This window comes from Pteropus alecto, unplaced genomic scaffold (assembly GCF_000325575.1).
Source record: "Pteropus alecto unplaced genomic scaffold, ASM32557v1 scaffold195, whole genome shotgun sequence".
In the NCBI taxonomy this organism is placed as follows: Eukaryota; Metazoa; Chordata; class Mammalia; order Chiroptera; family Pteropodidae; genus Pteropus; species Pteropus alecto.
The window spans coordinates 153,096-168,723 of NW_006438073.1; the positions used below are offsets into that span (position 1 = coordinate 153,096).

Genomic DNA, 15,628 nt, shown 5'->3' on the forward strand with positions numbered 1-15,628 from the left:
AGATTTTATCCGTGGGTGATGGGGAGACACTGCAAGCTTTCTAAGTCTAAGGCAGCATCCGGAGTCACATGTTTGGTCATTCTGGCATCAGTGTGAAGGACAGGTGGGGTGGGGTGAGAATGAAGGCAAGGAGGCTGTTGTCATAGTCCAGGCAAGATGACGATGGTGAACTGGGAGAGCAGAAAGAGAAAAATGGGGCAGAGATAAGAAGTACCCCAGAGGTAGACTAAGCCTAGGTTAGGGATAGATTAGATATGAGCAGGGTATGAGTGAGAGGGGGTCAAGGTTGACTGCTGGTGCTCCTGCATGGGTGACTATGTAGATGCCACCCTCTGATAAGAATATGGGAGGGAAAAGAGTTTGCTCGTGAAGAAGACACAGTCCAAGTGTCAATGTTATGAGGCAGGCAGTTTCAGTGGAGGGAGGGGCCAGATAAAGATTCCTGAAGGTCTTAAGACTTTAATCTTAGACCTAAAAGATGGTCAGGATTTAGAAAACAAAGGGAAGGGAAATAAATACAGGCATTCCAGGCAGAAAACACTCCGAGTAAAGGCATAGAAGTGGCAGAATAGAAACCATTTTCTGGAGGTATGTATAGTGGTCTTTGTGAGGAGGAGGGTGGTGGAAGAAAGGGGATGAGGAGGTTGGTCCTCGAATGATATGGAGTCTGTACCTGAAATCTTCATTTCAGAAAGAGAGAATTCACCATTCTGTAAGGCATCCAGGTCCACTGTTGATCGGCAAGCCTAGATGACTGGTGGTAGTTATCATAAACGTCCTGATGATACTGATGGTGATATTATATACATATTATAATCCTCTGTCATGCTAGGATTCAGGATTCACTAAGCAGCTTTATAGCTATAGCTAGAACTCTGTTCTCCTCAATCCTATATCAAGATTAAAGAGACATTTTAGTAGTTTAGTATTCGTAACTACTGTGCCATGCTCTCTCCAAACACCTAATATTATAGGTATATTTGAAGTGTCGTAAAACAAGATTAACACAAGTCTAGCACTTTATTTAAACTGATTCCATTTCACCATTAAGCCTTTAATTAAACTGATTAATTCCATAATGGAGTTTTCATACCGTTTGTATAAAACAATTATAAGTACAAAGTAAACTACATATACTGTATTTTCTATCCTAATAGGCACTATGATAACCAAATTCTAACTCCATCCAAATAATACATAATCTTTAAAAATTAATAGTTAAAAGTCTCGGCTGTAAAAATATCACTTTACTTCTTTAGTCTGAAATTATTACAAGTGATGGTGGATTACTTGTAATGTCTTCTCAAAAAACAAACAAACAAAAAAACTAGAGCATTATCTACAATTACTTATTTTCCTGAAATACACTCAGATTTCTCCCCTTCATTTCCCCTTGGCAACAGTCAAATTCCTAACAGCTCTCAGTAATTCATCATTTCTTGCTTCAGTGCTATCCTTGAAAACAAAGCCATCCTGTGATTCTGGATGTGTCATTATGAACCAAGACAAATCACAGGTAAAAGGGGAGCTCGGATGGCTCCAAATGAATTCTTTCAGGAAATACTGCTTCTTCTATAATATAATTGGAAACTTTGAGCACATGTCAGTTAGAGGGCAATCTGCTAAACACCTGTCAAAAAAAAAAAAAAAAAGCACCACGTTCTTCCTTCTTTTCTTGTAATTTTAAGCTGCCTCTGCCTCTTCTCTTTTACAGCTTTATTCATTTTTATTCATTTCACTCCCATTCCAGCTCTGCACATTATACAGCTTCCATGCATAATTTTTCCAAGAGCTCAGAGAAAATAAAATTGCATTCCTACCTTATTGCCTAAATATGTATTTCAGGAACACATTCCTTTTGGTTTTCTACCTCGGTTAAATGTGATCTCAATTTTCTGATGTATCTCAGTATTCTCCTACTTCAGTTAATTATGTTCTGAATTCTCAGAAATGTACTTCAGAGCCTAAAACACCAGGAAGAAAGTCTGGCAGGCAAATGCATGCAACAGCTAAGGGATGAAGTTAAAACAGGCTCTCATCTTGGGAAATTCCTGGAAGGAAGTCAGATTTCTAGCCTAAGAAAAATGAGCTAATTTCTCCCCCTTGTGCCCAGGACTTCAGATGCTATATATATATTTAATAGCCTGCTTGAAGAAGGACCCCACATACTTTACAAAAGATTCCTTCTATGAACCAATTTAAAAAATCAGGGGTCAAACATGTATGCCTCGTGGAAGCAGGCCATTTTTGTTTGTTTCTAACTCTTATAAATCTGAATCTCCCGGAACAGTGCCTGGCACATAGTAGGTAATCAATAAGTATTTGTTAAAAGAGAAATTTCACATGATGAGCCATACACACAAATTCTGTCTCAGTCATTCAGCAAAAATCCGTTTTAACTTAACAGTGTTTCCCCAAATCATTTATTCGTAATTCGCAGATTATTTCTATAAAAGCCAAATGCAGTGGAACATTAGAAACAAACGAACAACAACAAAACATCACAGATTGTGAATTTAGTTTTTGCTTTGTGGTCTGCAAGATCTGCAGTTAAATACTGATCTCTTTCTTTCGTTTTTATTATGTGAACTTCAATTTCCTGTTTAGTCCCTTATTTTGAATGACAGTTCACTGTTCTGTCTTCAAATAAGAAAATGAGCCTCCATGAAAATCTACCTTATTTCATATTGCATTCCGAAGATTGCTTTCCCAGTGAGTTGCGAGGTGATTATTTCTCTTTTTGATGCTCATTTCCATTTTTTAAACTCGTGTGCTGACCTGTTTGGGACTATGAGCATTTGCTTTTGCTCATTACACAAAGGCAGAGCTTACGAGAGTGGACATCCTCCGGCAGAACAATTTTACAAATTATATTTAGGAGAGTTTTTGTTTACTTGTTTCTTTTAACAGACAAACATTTGGTCTGTTGACTAAGTCATACAGTTAATATTATGATCCAAACTTCTCATTCAGCATACAAGGCAAACTAGATTATTTTCTTCTCTGCTGAAAATACTTTTTGTCATTTTGGATGCTTCCAGTAAAGTCATTAGAGAAAAACCAATTTGTAATATTTGTCCCATGACATCTTTCTTCTGGCTATGAGTTAAAATATTAAGGATGAAAAGGTAAGGGGAAAAGAACCCATTATTTCTGTGGACTCTAAGATAGTTTCAAGGTGCCCTTTGAGCTTATTCTGTTCTATGATTCTAAAACACCTTGCCCTCATTGCCTTGGGGAAATTCCACAATCTCCGAACTGCTCATTTGTACCCTGGAACCCTGGAGGCAAAGCCCAAATAGGGCCTAATTAATTAACATCTCTCCCAGGTACCAGTTCTAAGCTTAAATAAGTGAATGAATGAATGAATGATAATATGCTTTTCCCTAATCTTTGTTTTCATTTTGACATTTTAAATTTCTCAAGAATGAATAAAATTGATGCTCCGGGAAATTCCATGGCATTTTTCCTGAATCTTCTATATTGATAATTTTGCTATTCACTGCCAACAAACGTAGTTCTCTCTACCAAAAATAAATGTTTACGAAATTTCTTCTTCATTCTGCTATCCACCTGAGACTGCCATTACCTCTCTATTTAGTTCTCTCCTCTCCATAGTTCTTTCAAACAAGTAGTCTACATTCAGGTGTTCTCTGGCTCACCTACTATTCTGGCTCCAGCCTCACACCAGCCGGTTCCAGGTTCCGGTCCAATACTAAAGGTCTTCTTCCAACTGGCTCCCCTGCATTTCAATTTGTCAGCAATTTGATTTATATTTTAGACAATTTTGATGCATTTCTCCCAACTGGCCCTCCTGCTTTTCTATTTGTCAGCAATTTTGATTTATATTTTAGACATTTTATTTTGCAATGATGCATTTCTTACTGTCTACACACACACACACACACACACACATACACACACACACACATACACACGCATTTTAACACAGTAGGAATTTTATTGTTAGGTGCCAAGAGGGATCATAAATGGAGTTACACTTAATAGCTAATTACTTTTTGAAAGAGTTCTGTAACATTATTTTGTTAAAATAGCATAAGATATTTTTGAAAACTATTCTCCAAAATTTAAAGGGGGTAATATTAAACAATCTTATCCAAAGGGAGAGGAAAGGGAATTTGTCACAATGTAGGGCCCTCTGTTCTCGTCTCACGTTGGCTCCACCCCTTAGAAACCTGCTCAATGAGTATTCATAAATTTGCTATTCACATTAGTACCCCTGCTTCTTGTGAGTGGAAGGAAAAATGTACAGAGAATCTATACTCTTCTTCCAAACCCCGATGTTCTTAAAATTCTCAATATGAAATGTGTCATTATCAGAATCATCAGCTTCTTCTCAGCTAACATTTTAGGGAGAACTTACTCTGTTCTCACTACTACCACCATGCATTTAGTTATCACATCGTTATGGAGCTGAGTTCTTCCTCGTACACAAAACATTCATTCCTTCAACATACCGAGCACCTACTCTGTTCCTGGCATTGTCTGGTGTACTAGTGTCCATTCTACTTTGCAGGAAGAGGGAGACATACTAAATAAAATAATTTAACAGAGCAGCATCTCCCATTTAGGATGTCCTCCTCTCTTTTGGGCTGCCTTATATGCTGAATTTTCAAACTCAGGAGGATTCAGGTGTTCAACTAGTCTGAAATTATCACTGCCTTACTGGCTTTTACAGACTTCATTTTAATACTACATACCTGACCTTCAAATGCTTAAAAAAGAAAAAGCAATTCAAAGCAAGCCTACATCTTCAGCGGGATCACTGTTGGCCCCATTGTCTAATATGTCACTGTTCCTTATCTAAAAATCAAGGTACATATTCCTTAGAATTCAGTGCCAAGGAATAAAAATTCTTCCGAAAAACGGTTTTCTTTCATTAATCAATGAGGTATAGGCAACTTGTACTGTAAACTTTTTATTTTGGCTGCTGGGACCTCAGAGGTAAAATGAAGTGCTACTTTTACAACATGTATGTTTTGTGGCGCATTCACCCCTCCCCCCATTTATTCCTCTTTATGGTTTCTTATCTTTCTTTTGTTTCATTTTCATTGCCCTGTGTGAAAAGTGCTCTTATTTAAGCTGCCTCAAACCTTTGGGAAATAGATGACGTATAAATCATTAATCACAAGTGTTTTCCAGACAATCACGAATAACTTCCTCATTGCGAAATCTAACAGATCGCCTTGGTGCTATTCTTACTCTCTCTGCCACAAACAAAACTCAGCTGCTCTTCTTCCTTAAACCTGTCTCTCTTCTCCAATATATTTTAGAAGATTAATGTATACATGAATAAAGTTGGTTAAAAACAACATTTCCTTGATTTTACTGCATACTATAGTTATCTTCAGTCTCTTCTTAACACCTTTTTTTTTCATTTTGACCATCTCATGGATGAGCATATATAAGTATGTATATATGTATTTTAGTTTCCTTCTTTTCTCACGTGCCCATTCAATGCAGTTATAGTCTAGGATTCTATTCTAAGCTTCACTGCTCTTTACACTTTTTCCTTTGGCAATTACCTGCTACTGTCACCTCTCAGTAAAAGATTTTCAAATTTTATTTCTGGCCCCAGCCTCTCTCCTGAGTTTGCATTCCAAATTCCCCAGAACCCTTTGAACCTCACAGTTAGGAGGCCTGAAATTCTTTACCCTCCTAATCCTTAAAGATCCTCCAAAACGTCTCTGCCAAGTGTTTATCCACCAAGCATTTGACAGCAAACTTTCCACCTTTCAGGGCGGCCCACCTAACTAGCCAGTGTTGACTGTTTAAAAGTTATGTCCAATAGAATGGCAAAATCCGTCTCTGTGACACGTGCCCACTGCTTCTAATGCTGTTCTTAGGAGAAACAGTACGAGCTGAGGTCCACTAAATGCCAAATGTGTGCCAGAAGCATTGTCTATATTATTGCCTCACAAGGCTGCCATATGGTTTTATTATGCCCATTATATCATTGCGGCAATTTAAAGTTAGTCTAATCATTATACATGACTCTTCTCCAAATGATCAAATGTTTACATTCTCTAGGGGAACCACTCAATTCAAGGTGAAGGAAGTACAATTTTCTCCAATCGCTTTTCATATGAATTACCATTTTTTGTTAACTTTACCATCTGTATTGCATACTTCTAACCATGATGTCCAGAAGGAAAGAAATGCAAATAACATTCCAGTTGTTATTTGAATACAAAGAATAGAACAGAACTGTCATCAACTTCTTTCTAGATATGATGTGCCTCTAGTGAGTTAGCCGAAGACCATATCTGTTGCTCCCTACTGAATCAACCAGGCTTTTAATCCACAGCCTGCTAGAACTCTGATGGACAGGTCAAACTACTTCCTAAACTGAACTCAGCTTATTTCTCCCTTAACCTTTTCATCAGTTTGGTTTCTCAGGTCTTAATAGCATCTGTATTACCCAGACACACAGGCTCAAATCCTCCTTATAAGCTTGAAGGCCTCGTTTTACGTCTTCTAAATCTCATTAGTGACCGAGTCCTGAAGGCTCCGAGTTGAACATGTTCTCATGATGCCATCTTCCCCACTGCCTTAGGCTGGGCCTTTTGCCAGTTCCCAGTTCAGGCAGTACCTTCTCTCACCTGGACAACTGAAATCTTGTTCCTGCTTCCCTTTTCCTTCCTACCACACAGACTTGAGGAAGCTCTGCTCTCGTCCTGCAATCTCTACGTACACAGCACCATGCTGCTCTGTGACTATGAAGGACAATTCTAGCTTTTCATTTTGATATTAATGCCAGTATCTGTCTCCTTTCTGGCCTTATCATCCCGTGATTTCCTGTACGTATTATATACTTCTGGAAAACTGTGCCGCAAAGTACTTTTTGAATTTTCCTAGTGCTGTGCCCTTCTTTATTTACATCATCTTTGAGGCTGGCATGCCTTTCTTTCAATAATTTGGAAAATGTCACAAGCTCTATGAAACTGTTGCCAGATCTGGCCATCTGAAATTTATCTGAAGTTCCTGAGTTCTCATAGCCTTTTACTTCTCTCCTAGAATATATGAGTAATAGCAAATTACAAACATATTTTCTTTCTTCAATTAGTCTTTAGGCTTCTTAAAGCCTTGGCTATGTCTTATTTAATTTTACTTTTCTCAGTTACAGAGTAAGATTCCAATTAGTTGCATTAATTATGAATAAGAAGGCAAGAAATGAAAGAGGTGAAACTGATGACTAGCTGAACCTGAAGAAAACTGGGAAATCTAATGCGAACACTTGGAAAATCAAACTCATTCAGGCTGTATTCACAGATGCACCACTCTCCCTTTCTATTATTTCTGTCTGCCGCCCCTTATTTAATTTTTTTGGGGGGCGGGGGGGAGGATCATACCCTCCGAGCTCTGCTCTCAAGCACATGACTCTCTTCTTCCCTGAGATCTAGCCAGACGAACTCTCCTGGGGCCAGTGGTGAGAGGCCAGTGCACTGAGTGCCAGCGCTGATTTTGGTTATAATCAGCAGCTTCACTGAGTAACTACTCTTAGTGATCCTATGAAGCCATAAATCCACATGCCCTTAAAAATAATCTCAGTGACAATGAGCAGACAAGCTTCTCCAAGCATACGTATATGTCACTCCCCAAAGTCTTAATAAATAGTTTAGACATGAAGTCATTGAACTGCCCTCAATACTGCAAAGCCTGGCATGTGAACTTATTCATTGCTGATGCTTTAAAGCAAAATGTAGAGGTCTGTTTAAATCATGAAAATAAAATAGATTTTACATTAGATTAACTTAGGAGTAGTTATATATTTTTTAAAAAATTTGGAGCAATTTTTTTTATCAATGTGATTGAATCTCGGTATTGCCTATAAGATTTTTTAACTATTTACCATAATCTATGTCCGATCAAGAAAAGTGCTTCACATCTTTTCCTTCCTGGAATTAACATTTATTTAATGAAATTCTACCTCACGAAACACCACTTGCATTACTCAGATGTTCAGTCAATGAAATTACTGAATTACTGGGAAAAAATTACCTTCTTAAGATTAGGTCACATGAATTCATGAAAACTGGAAGTGGTTACATAATACCACAGTTATATAACGGACTGAATGATATTCTACTTTAAGATATAATGAGTTTTAAGGTAATAGTCTCGTGTCCCGAGCCCAGCCTGCCCGTGTGTTACTTGACTTCCCTTCCGACCTCCTTGGTAGCTAGCTCCCCTTGTATTTTAGTACATGTCTCTTCCTTCTGAATGCTTGGCCATGATTACACAAGCACCAGGTTAGTTGATTCTTGCTATTGACCATGAACAGAAAGGGGAAAGACACACGTACACTCAGACACTGTTCACTATTCAATTTCGGAGACAATTGCAGCGTGCCAGGATTTCTCTATCTCCTGGTTTTCAACATTACAAATGATATGTAAATATATTCTTCAGCTACATCCATCATTTATTTAAATATAGCTGGGTCATTAGACATGGGATTTATTGAAGGTAATATAGTCTAAAATATTTCTTCAACAGCAAAAATTCAGATTACTAGACATGAGCAGATAAAGAAAACATGGGCTCTAAGAATGTGAATGAAAACTGCCAACATTATTTACTCATAATTTAGCAGAGGTATGACAATCAGGCCAGTTTATTCCTGACTACTAAAAGAGAATAAAATAGTAGGGTTTTTTTTCTGTCAGATTTAACATTTGAGTTTCTGATGTCTTAAATTATAGGCAAAAAAAAAAAAAAGTAACTATCATCTTAAAATTACATAAAATAACATAAACATCCATTTTCTGTAAAGTGTTAGATATACAAAAAGAACTGATACTCTTTCCTCTTCAGTTTATCTATTTAGAAATAATACTTATACTAATAATAAAAAGAGAGAAAAGGAAAAGTCAAGCTTCACCAGCACAGCAGGTAGGGAAAAAATAATACTCCGATTCACAGTGGAATATCTAATACTCCAACTTATAGTATTTAATACTCCAATTCAAAGTTTAGCATTCAGTTAGTCATAACAGTTTATAAATTATTTAGGTCATTATTTTGCTTTACAGCATGTCTATGGTTTAGTGCTCTCGTAAGAGATATAAGTTTTTCCTTTGCTTTTTATCTAGGGAGTCTTGATCATAGTAAACTCACAGGTCACACGTAAAATGCTGTATGGTGGTTCCAAGTAGAAATAAATTGAGAAAGAAATAGGTTCAAACCTCCAATTAGCAGGTACAGTTACTTATTAACAGCCCAGCTAAAGGTTTAATGACACACAAGTTAAATTTAGTGGCTGAAATGAGAGTTGAGCTTACCTTCCAGTTAATTCATTCATAAAGTCAGTGCCTTTCATTATTGTATAGAGCCAAATTAACTGTATATTTACACCACTTTGCTAGGAAGGACTGAAGACTTTATCCTGATCTTATAAATGATATCAAATCTTCCTACATTAGGATAAACCTAGTATCTGCTAGATTTGGGGATCACCCTAGTGATTTCAACAAGCAGGTGTTGAAAATTGTTTTCTTTCTCTAAAATAAAAAAATATATATCTGAAAAGAGTATTCTGGATTTCTGGTCAATTTATCATATTACAAAAAGGTTATTATCAAAGAAGGAACTGCAATAGTAATGGGAGAAAACTTTGTAATATTTTTATTGCATGGGAAATGTGGGTCGTGAGGAAGAGTGGGAGTATCACTGTCTCCCTTTGCTCACCCCCTGCCCCAACATTTTAAAATACTTTAAATTATATTACGACGATCACCCAGGGTACCCTTTAAGTAAGGGAGGAGGGAAAAGGCACAGTACACATGAATGTATATATATTTTTTACTGTAATGAGAGGGAATGGGGAGTTGGGCTGGGTTCACCAAGAAGGTTGAGGCTCTTGTGTTTTGTTTTGGATGCGGTGATGGTTGTTAAGTCATCCGCCAGCATGGCCACTTCCCATTTTCTCTTCTCCTAATATGCATTTCTGCTCAGCAGCTCAGCAGTTAGGAGTAGAAATCTTTACATTTTGAGATCGATTAGCCTGAAAATGCTAAATGCTAAGGAGATCCTTGCATGCTACTTCCACATGATGTTTAGTTATGACTTGTAAACTTAAAATGACCAGTGCTTACTAGATAAAAGCAAAATAATAAGTCAAAGAAGCTTATAAACGAACTCCTTGTGGAAAGAGGCCATATTTAATTGTTTGCATCCAAAAATCCTATCGCAGAGCCTGGCAGATAGTAGGTGGCCAAGAATGTTTATGAATGAATGAACGTTTCTGTAACGGGTTGGTTAATAAGCTGGTTAGGAAAGGAAAACACACCAAACACAAGGGAGGGCAACTTCAACATTAATAAGAACCATTAATTAGGACAAATACTGGCAAGAATTTAAAACCCCTTCAAACACTTATCGTCTACACAGTGCTTCTTGGATTTACTGAAATTATTTATATTGAGTACAGTACCTAACAACACTTACACGGTTACTGATGATATATGAAGTATTTTTATAGACAAAATTTCATTGAATCCTTCCACAATTTTGAGGTATGTACAATGAGGCTTCAATTTTACAGATAATAATACCAAGGTTCAACAATAATAAGGCTAAAGCCCTGGTTATTTGAATCCCAAAATCGGGCTCTTCCTGCCAAATTCATTCTCTGCTTCTCAAGTCCCTTTCTTTTAAGGGCAATTTTCCATATGCTTTTTCACATCTTCTATATTAAATCATAGTTTGCATATATAGGAGATTTTCAAATAGTTGTCGATTTTGATTAATTGAAGTCTGAAAAAGTAGGAGAATTGCAGGAAACAAATGGGGAGTTGGGGTGGTATTCCTAGAACCAAACTTTGACTCGTAAAATCTCTAGATTAGATAGCCTTTCATACTATACCAAAACGAGCCCATCCCTTTTATTGCGAGTAGAAATATATAGAGACAGTACCGTCAACTTTCACAAAAAAGTTTTCATTAGATTTAATTCACTGTACCATTGGGAAGACCCAAGATAATTGAGGAAATGAGATAAACATTTACCTGCTCGTTTCATTTATGTCATATTTTCTCTCGGGTTGTATCTGTTTTATAGTTATGCCATAGCTCTTGAATTATAACCTTTGTATTTCAATAGCCAATCAGCAGTACCGTGAAAAGCCTGTGACCTAATACAAGGAAGTAAATATTTGCTTTGTGAAACACATTCATTATCTATAATAAAATTATGTTTATTGATAGAGATTTTTTTAAAAACCTCAAATACAAAGCTGAAGAAATTGAGAGATCTTAGATGTTTATTACTCTTGCTAGAATGTCAAGTATGAAGCATTTATATAATTTAATGAAAAGGCCTACACATATAGTGAATAATAGAGCAAGAATTCAAGTCCGGTTCTATTTGAATGAGATTTTATGTTCCACCACAACTCACTGCTTCTCCTGTTGGGGCCTCCCATCATTATAAATTCCAGATTCATTGATTCTGAATAATGGAGAGTTTTACATATTTGATAAACTGAAACCAGCAATAATTACAAAATTTTACACTTTCTAGTAATTCAATCTCTAAGGTACTTTAATAGCATTTTCAATGCTAAATATTTAAGCTTTTGAAACCAAAACCATCAAAAGTCGTAAACTCAGATAGTCAAAATCAGGAGTTAACAAGAGCACTAAATCATGTGACGCACTAAAGATACAGAACTCATTAAGAGACTAAGTTAAATTCTCACCTTTTAAATATTTATTTTACCTACAGCTTAGATATGATCTTAATCCGACATGGTTTTTGAATTCAACAAAATTGATTTCATTATGATGAAAAAATTTCAGTAAATGCCCTAAGACCTCCATCGACTTCCATATTTCCTTTCAATACAGGTATGCAGTCAGAAGCCAGGCATAAGGATGTACATTGGTTGACACAGTAAAATAGTGGAAATAAAATAAACATCCAAAAATAAAAGAATAGCTCAATAAGGTGAATTGTCTTGCAGTCACTGAATTATATTAAAATACCAATTTTAATTTCTTGGGGAAAATCAGCAAAGTAATATTAATATTTTAAAAAGCAAGTTTGAAGTTCTCATTCTTAAAAAAAAAAAAAGTCTATTTATGCATAGAAAATGAACTGGTGATAAACTCTCCAGTATTTTCAAAAGCAGTTCTTTAGGCAGTGGGGTAATAATAAGTGCTCAGTCTGTGCTAGGCGCATGTTCAGCATTTTATATACATTGCATTATATTTCTACTTGCAGACATCTTAGGAGGTGGGTCTTTATCCTTGTTGTATATCTGAGGAAACTGAGGCTCAGAGCAGATAAGTAACCTGATTGTGGTGAAATGGAGGGACCAGGACACAAGCAAAGGTCGGCTTAATCCAAAGCTCATGTTCCTCATACCCATGCTTTCCCACAGGTAATTTACACTTTCTGTTTTATACATTTTTATCGGTTCTAGGGGAACTAAAATGAGCATATAGTGCTTTTACAATTTATAACACATATAAATTTGTTAAAAACAAGTTATATTTATAAAAATCAATAATAGTAATGTTATACTATAAATATGCATATTCACAAAGCGACAGTTCTAAAAACTGCTTCCTCAAAAGACGTAGGACCTTTAGTCTATTAAACTAGTGTATTCGGTAATAATTATGAGCACTCTTAAAAAATGTAATCCTAAATCATGGGAGACTTTTGTGAGCCATGTCAACTGTGCAAAGTTTATTCATTTAAGAAATATTTAACCCCTGCCTTTTGCTATATATTGTGCTAGGTGTTGGCACAATGGCGGGAATCTAAATGACTTTCTTTGGATATTAGGAAAGTCTTTGAGGGGTAAGTGGAGATGGGAAGAGACAGGGAGGGTAAGAGTATGTATTCATCTCACACTGAAAGTCCTGGCTACATTAAAGGAATGCTTTATTTTTTAGGCTTTCGATAAGAATTTATAATATTTCTGAGGACCCCAGACACCCCTCTGGAAATGTCACGCAATTTTAAGCCTCTACAATGAATTCACACTTAAATGCTAACTGTAGTAATTATGAAATAAATGCTTTTCAACATCACATAGTGTTATTCGCATCCACTAGGTGTTCAGTGGCCTTTTCATCCGCACTTCCGGGTGGTGCGATATCTCTACTGGTAAGTAAGCAGAGCTGGACTATAGGAAAAAGCTCTCGGCAGAAATACAACTAGATGGATTTCCATCCCTCTTGGCTCCATATCTCTTTGTCCATGCCCACCTTCCACTCTTCCAGAAGAGCCCATATCTTTCAGCAAACTGACTTCTAACACGAAGGCCATTTTTTCTACAACTGTAGATTAGTAGGTGAATGCTTTCTTACCCTCTAGTCTATGTGTTAACCAGAATTGTTATCAATTCAGATTTAGATTTGGCTGTCACAATAAGGTCAAATGGTCAAATGGATAAGAAGAGGGTGTGTGTGTGTGTGTGTGCGTGTGTGTGTGTGTGTCTGTGTATTCCCTTTTCTACAAACCCCCTGGACCTAGTGGTAGGAAATGTTAAGGGATGTTATATTATTATTATTATTCTATTATTATTATTATTCTATTATTATTATTATTATTATTATTATTATCTTTTATTCAGCTTATACAGATGATAATGACATACTTTCAACATCATTAAATAAATTAGGACCCTAAAAGCAAAGAGCTATTTATTTGAGAAGGAAAAGGTGAACGCCTTAAGAATTAAACAGGAACAGCAAATAACTTCTCGTTAACTTCGTTCTTGGCGACAAAATACCAAAGAACAGCTAAGGAACCAGATCAAAAAGGGTAGAAACTGGCACAACACCTTATGTTGTTTGTTCTGTAAATCAAGTGGTTTTCATAATATTTCAGACTAGAAATTCAGGATGAAGGATGAGAGCCCATGGTTCTGAGATCAGGTGTCACTGCCATGGAGATTCATCTTATTTAATGATCCCATCCAATGTTTTTATAGTAATAAACACTTGTTTTCTCATCTCCAAAATTTGCAAATAAACTACTCCCCGTGGTTTCTCTAAATACAGTTTTTAAGATTATAAAAATAGTGATAAGTCTACTCTCCCATTGGTGTATTAATTACTGTTTTAGTTAATGCTAACAGAAAAAATCGCTCGATGACAGTAACTTAACTAGAGGAGGTCAAACGGCTCATTCCTTTGAATTAATGAGCACAAACCACCTTTTCATTAGATATTAGTGCTATAATGTACATTTCATGGATACCTGCTACTATTACTACAAAGGACTTTAGAAACAAATAAAATTTAATTATAGTGTTTCACAGTTTTCAAAATTATTTAATACACATAGTGCCTAGCAGCTATGAAACCAGGAGGAAAACCTTATTTTCCATTACAAGAGGAAAAATTGTTTCTCATTTCTCCAATTATATGATTTTCAGAAGGGTTCATCACCCGGAACACCAGTATGTATGAACGCCGGAAATGCAGATGACAGCCAGTCTTAGAAATGCTTATTCTAAATAGGAACCAAACTATAAGATTTCTCTTTATTATTTGCGATAGCCATCCCATGATGGAAATAACCTCGCTGTAAAACAATTTTTAAAAAAATGAAACAGCTATGGGAAGCTTTCAAAGTTCTCTAGACAAACCTTCCAGTGACTCTTAAAGAAGGAAACATTTATCAAAGGGTCAGGGAGGTTAGGAAAACTATGCCAAGAGCCAAGGGCAGCCTCGCCAGAGAGACTAAGATTGTCCCAGGTGAGCCAGTGTCCGGGCTCCGGATGGAGGCGGAGGGCGCAGGGCGGGTCCCCGCATGGCGGGCATCTTTTTGGCCGGGAGACCCCTGCTCTGTTTCCACCAGCTGGGTGACTCTTGAGGATGGCGCGGGCTGCCCCGGACGCGCTGCCAGCAGCCTCCCGCTCGCGAGGAGCATCTCCGCATCCGCGGCTTCCGAGGCCAGCTCTGTCCCTCCGCCATCCTTCAGTCCTCCGACATTTTTCACGGAGACAGGAAGGTAGCAAGGGGAGGCAACCGCCGAGTGCCTGCACCCAGCCTCTGCCGCAGCACAAGGAGAGGCGAGGAAGAGGGAGGCTACCGAGGAGGCAGCTATTAAACTGTGATTCCATCGATAATGAAAAGAATCATCATCACCCACAGGAAGGGAGTCTCGGGTACACCCACCCCGGCAGCGGCTAGGGGTTGGGTGGGCGTTCCTGCTCCTCGCCCCCTCGGTGGCTGTGACTCTACCCCAAGCCCTGCACAAACGAACTCCTTTTCCTTCGACTAAGAGGGGAAGGAACAAAAGAGACCCCCACCACCCCCCTGACACACAGACACCTCAGATGCTCAAGGTATGCGTTTTTGGCAATCCAGTTTTTACACCGTCCCCACCTGAATTGTGCATTTCCCCAAAGGTAAAGAAAGAAAAAAAGAGCACCCGAGGTGATCGATCGGATGATTGGACACTGTTAATTTCACATTCGATTTTCTAACAACCAACCAGAAAAATCCCGCAGGACCTCGCGCCCCCGCAGGGTCTCCGTCGCCCTCCGCCCAGCCCTCTCATCCCGGTCCCCGGAGGCGCCCCGCTCTCCGCTGGGGACCAAACCGAGGGTTCCCAGGGCGCACAGGACTCTCGCCGAGCCGC

The 15,628-nt window shown here is 37.7% G+C and overlaps 1 protein-coding gene across 3 annotated transcripts in view; it reads right to left on the reverse strand.

Moving 5' to 3' along the window:
- Nucleotides 1-15,628, reverse strand: part of RGS17 (regulator of G protein signaling 17) — an 81,351-nt gene that overhangs the window by 64,428 nt on the left and 1,295 nt on the right. The gene's annotated exons all lie outside the window — the stretch shown is intronic.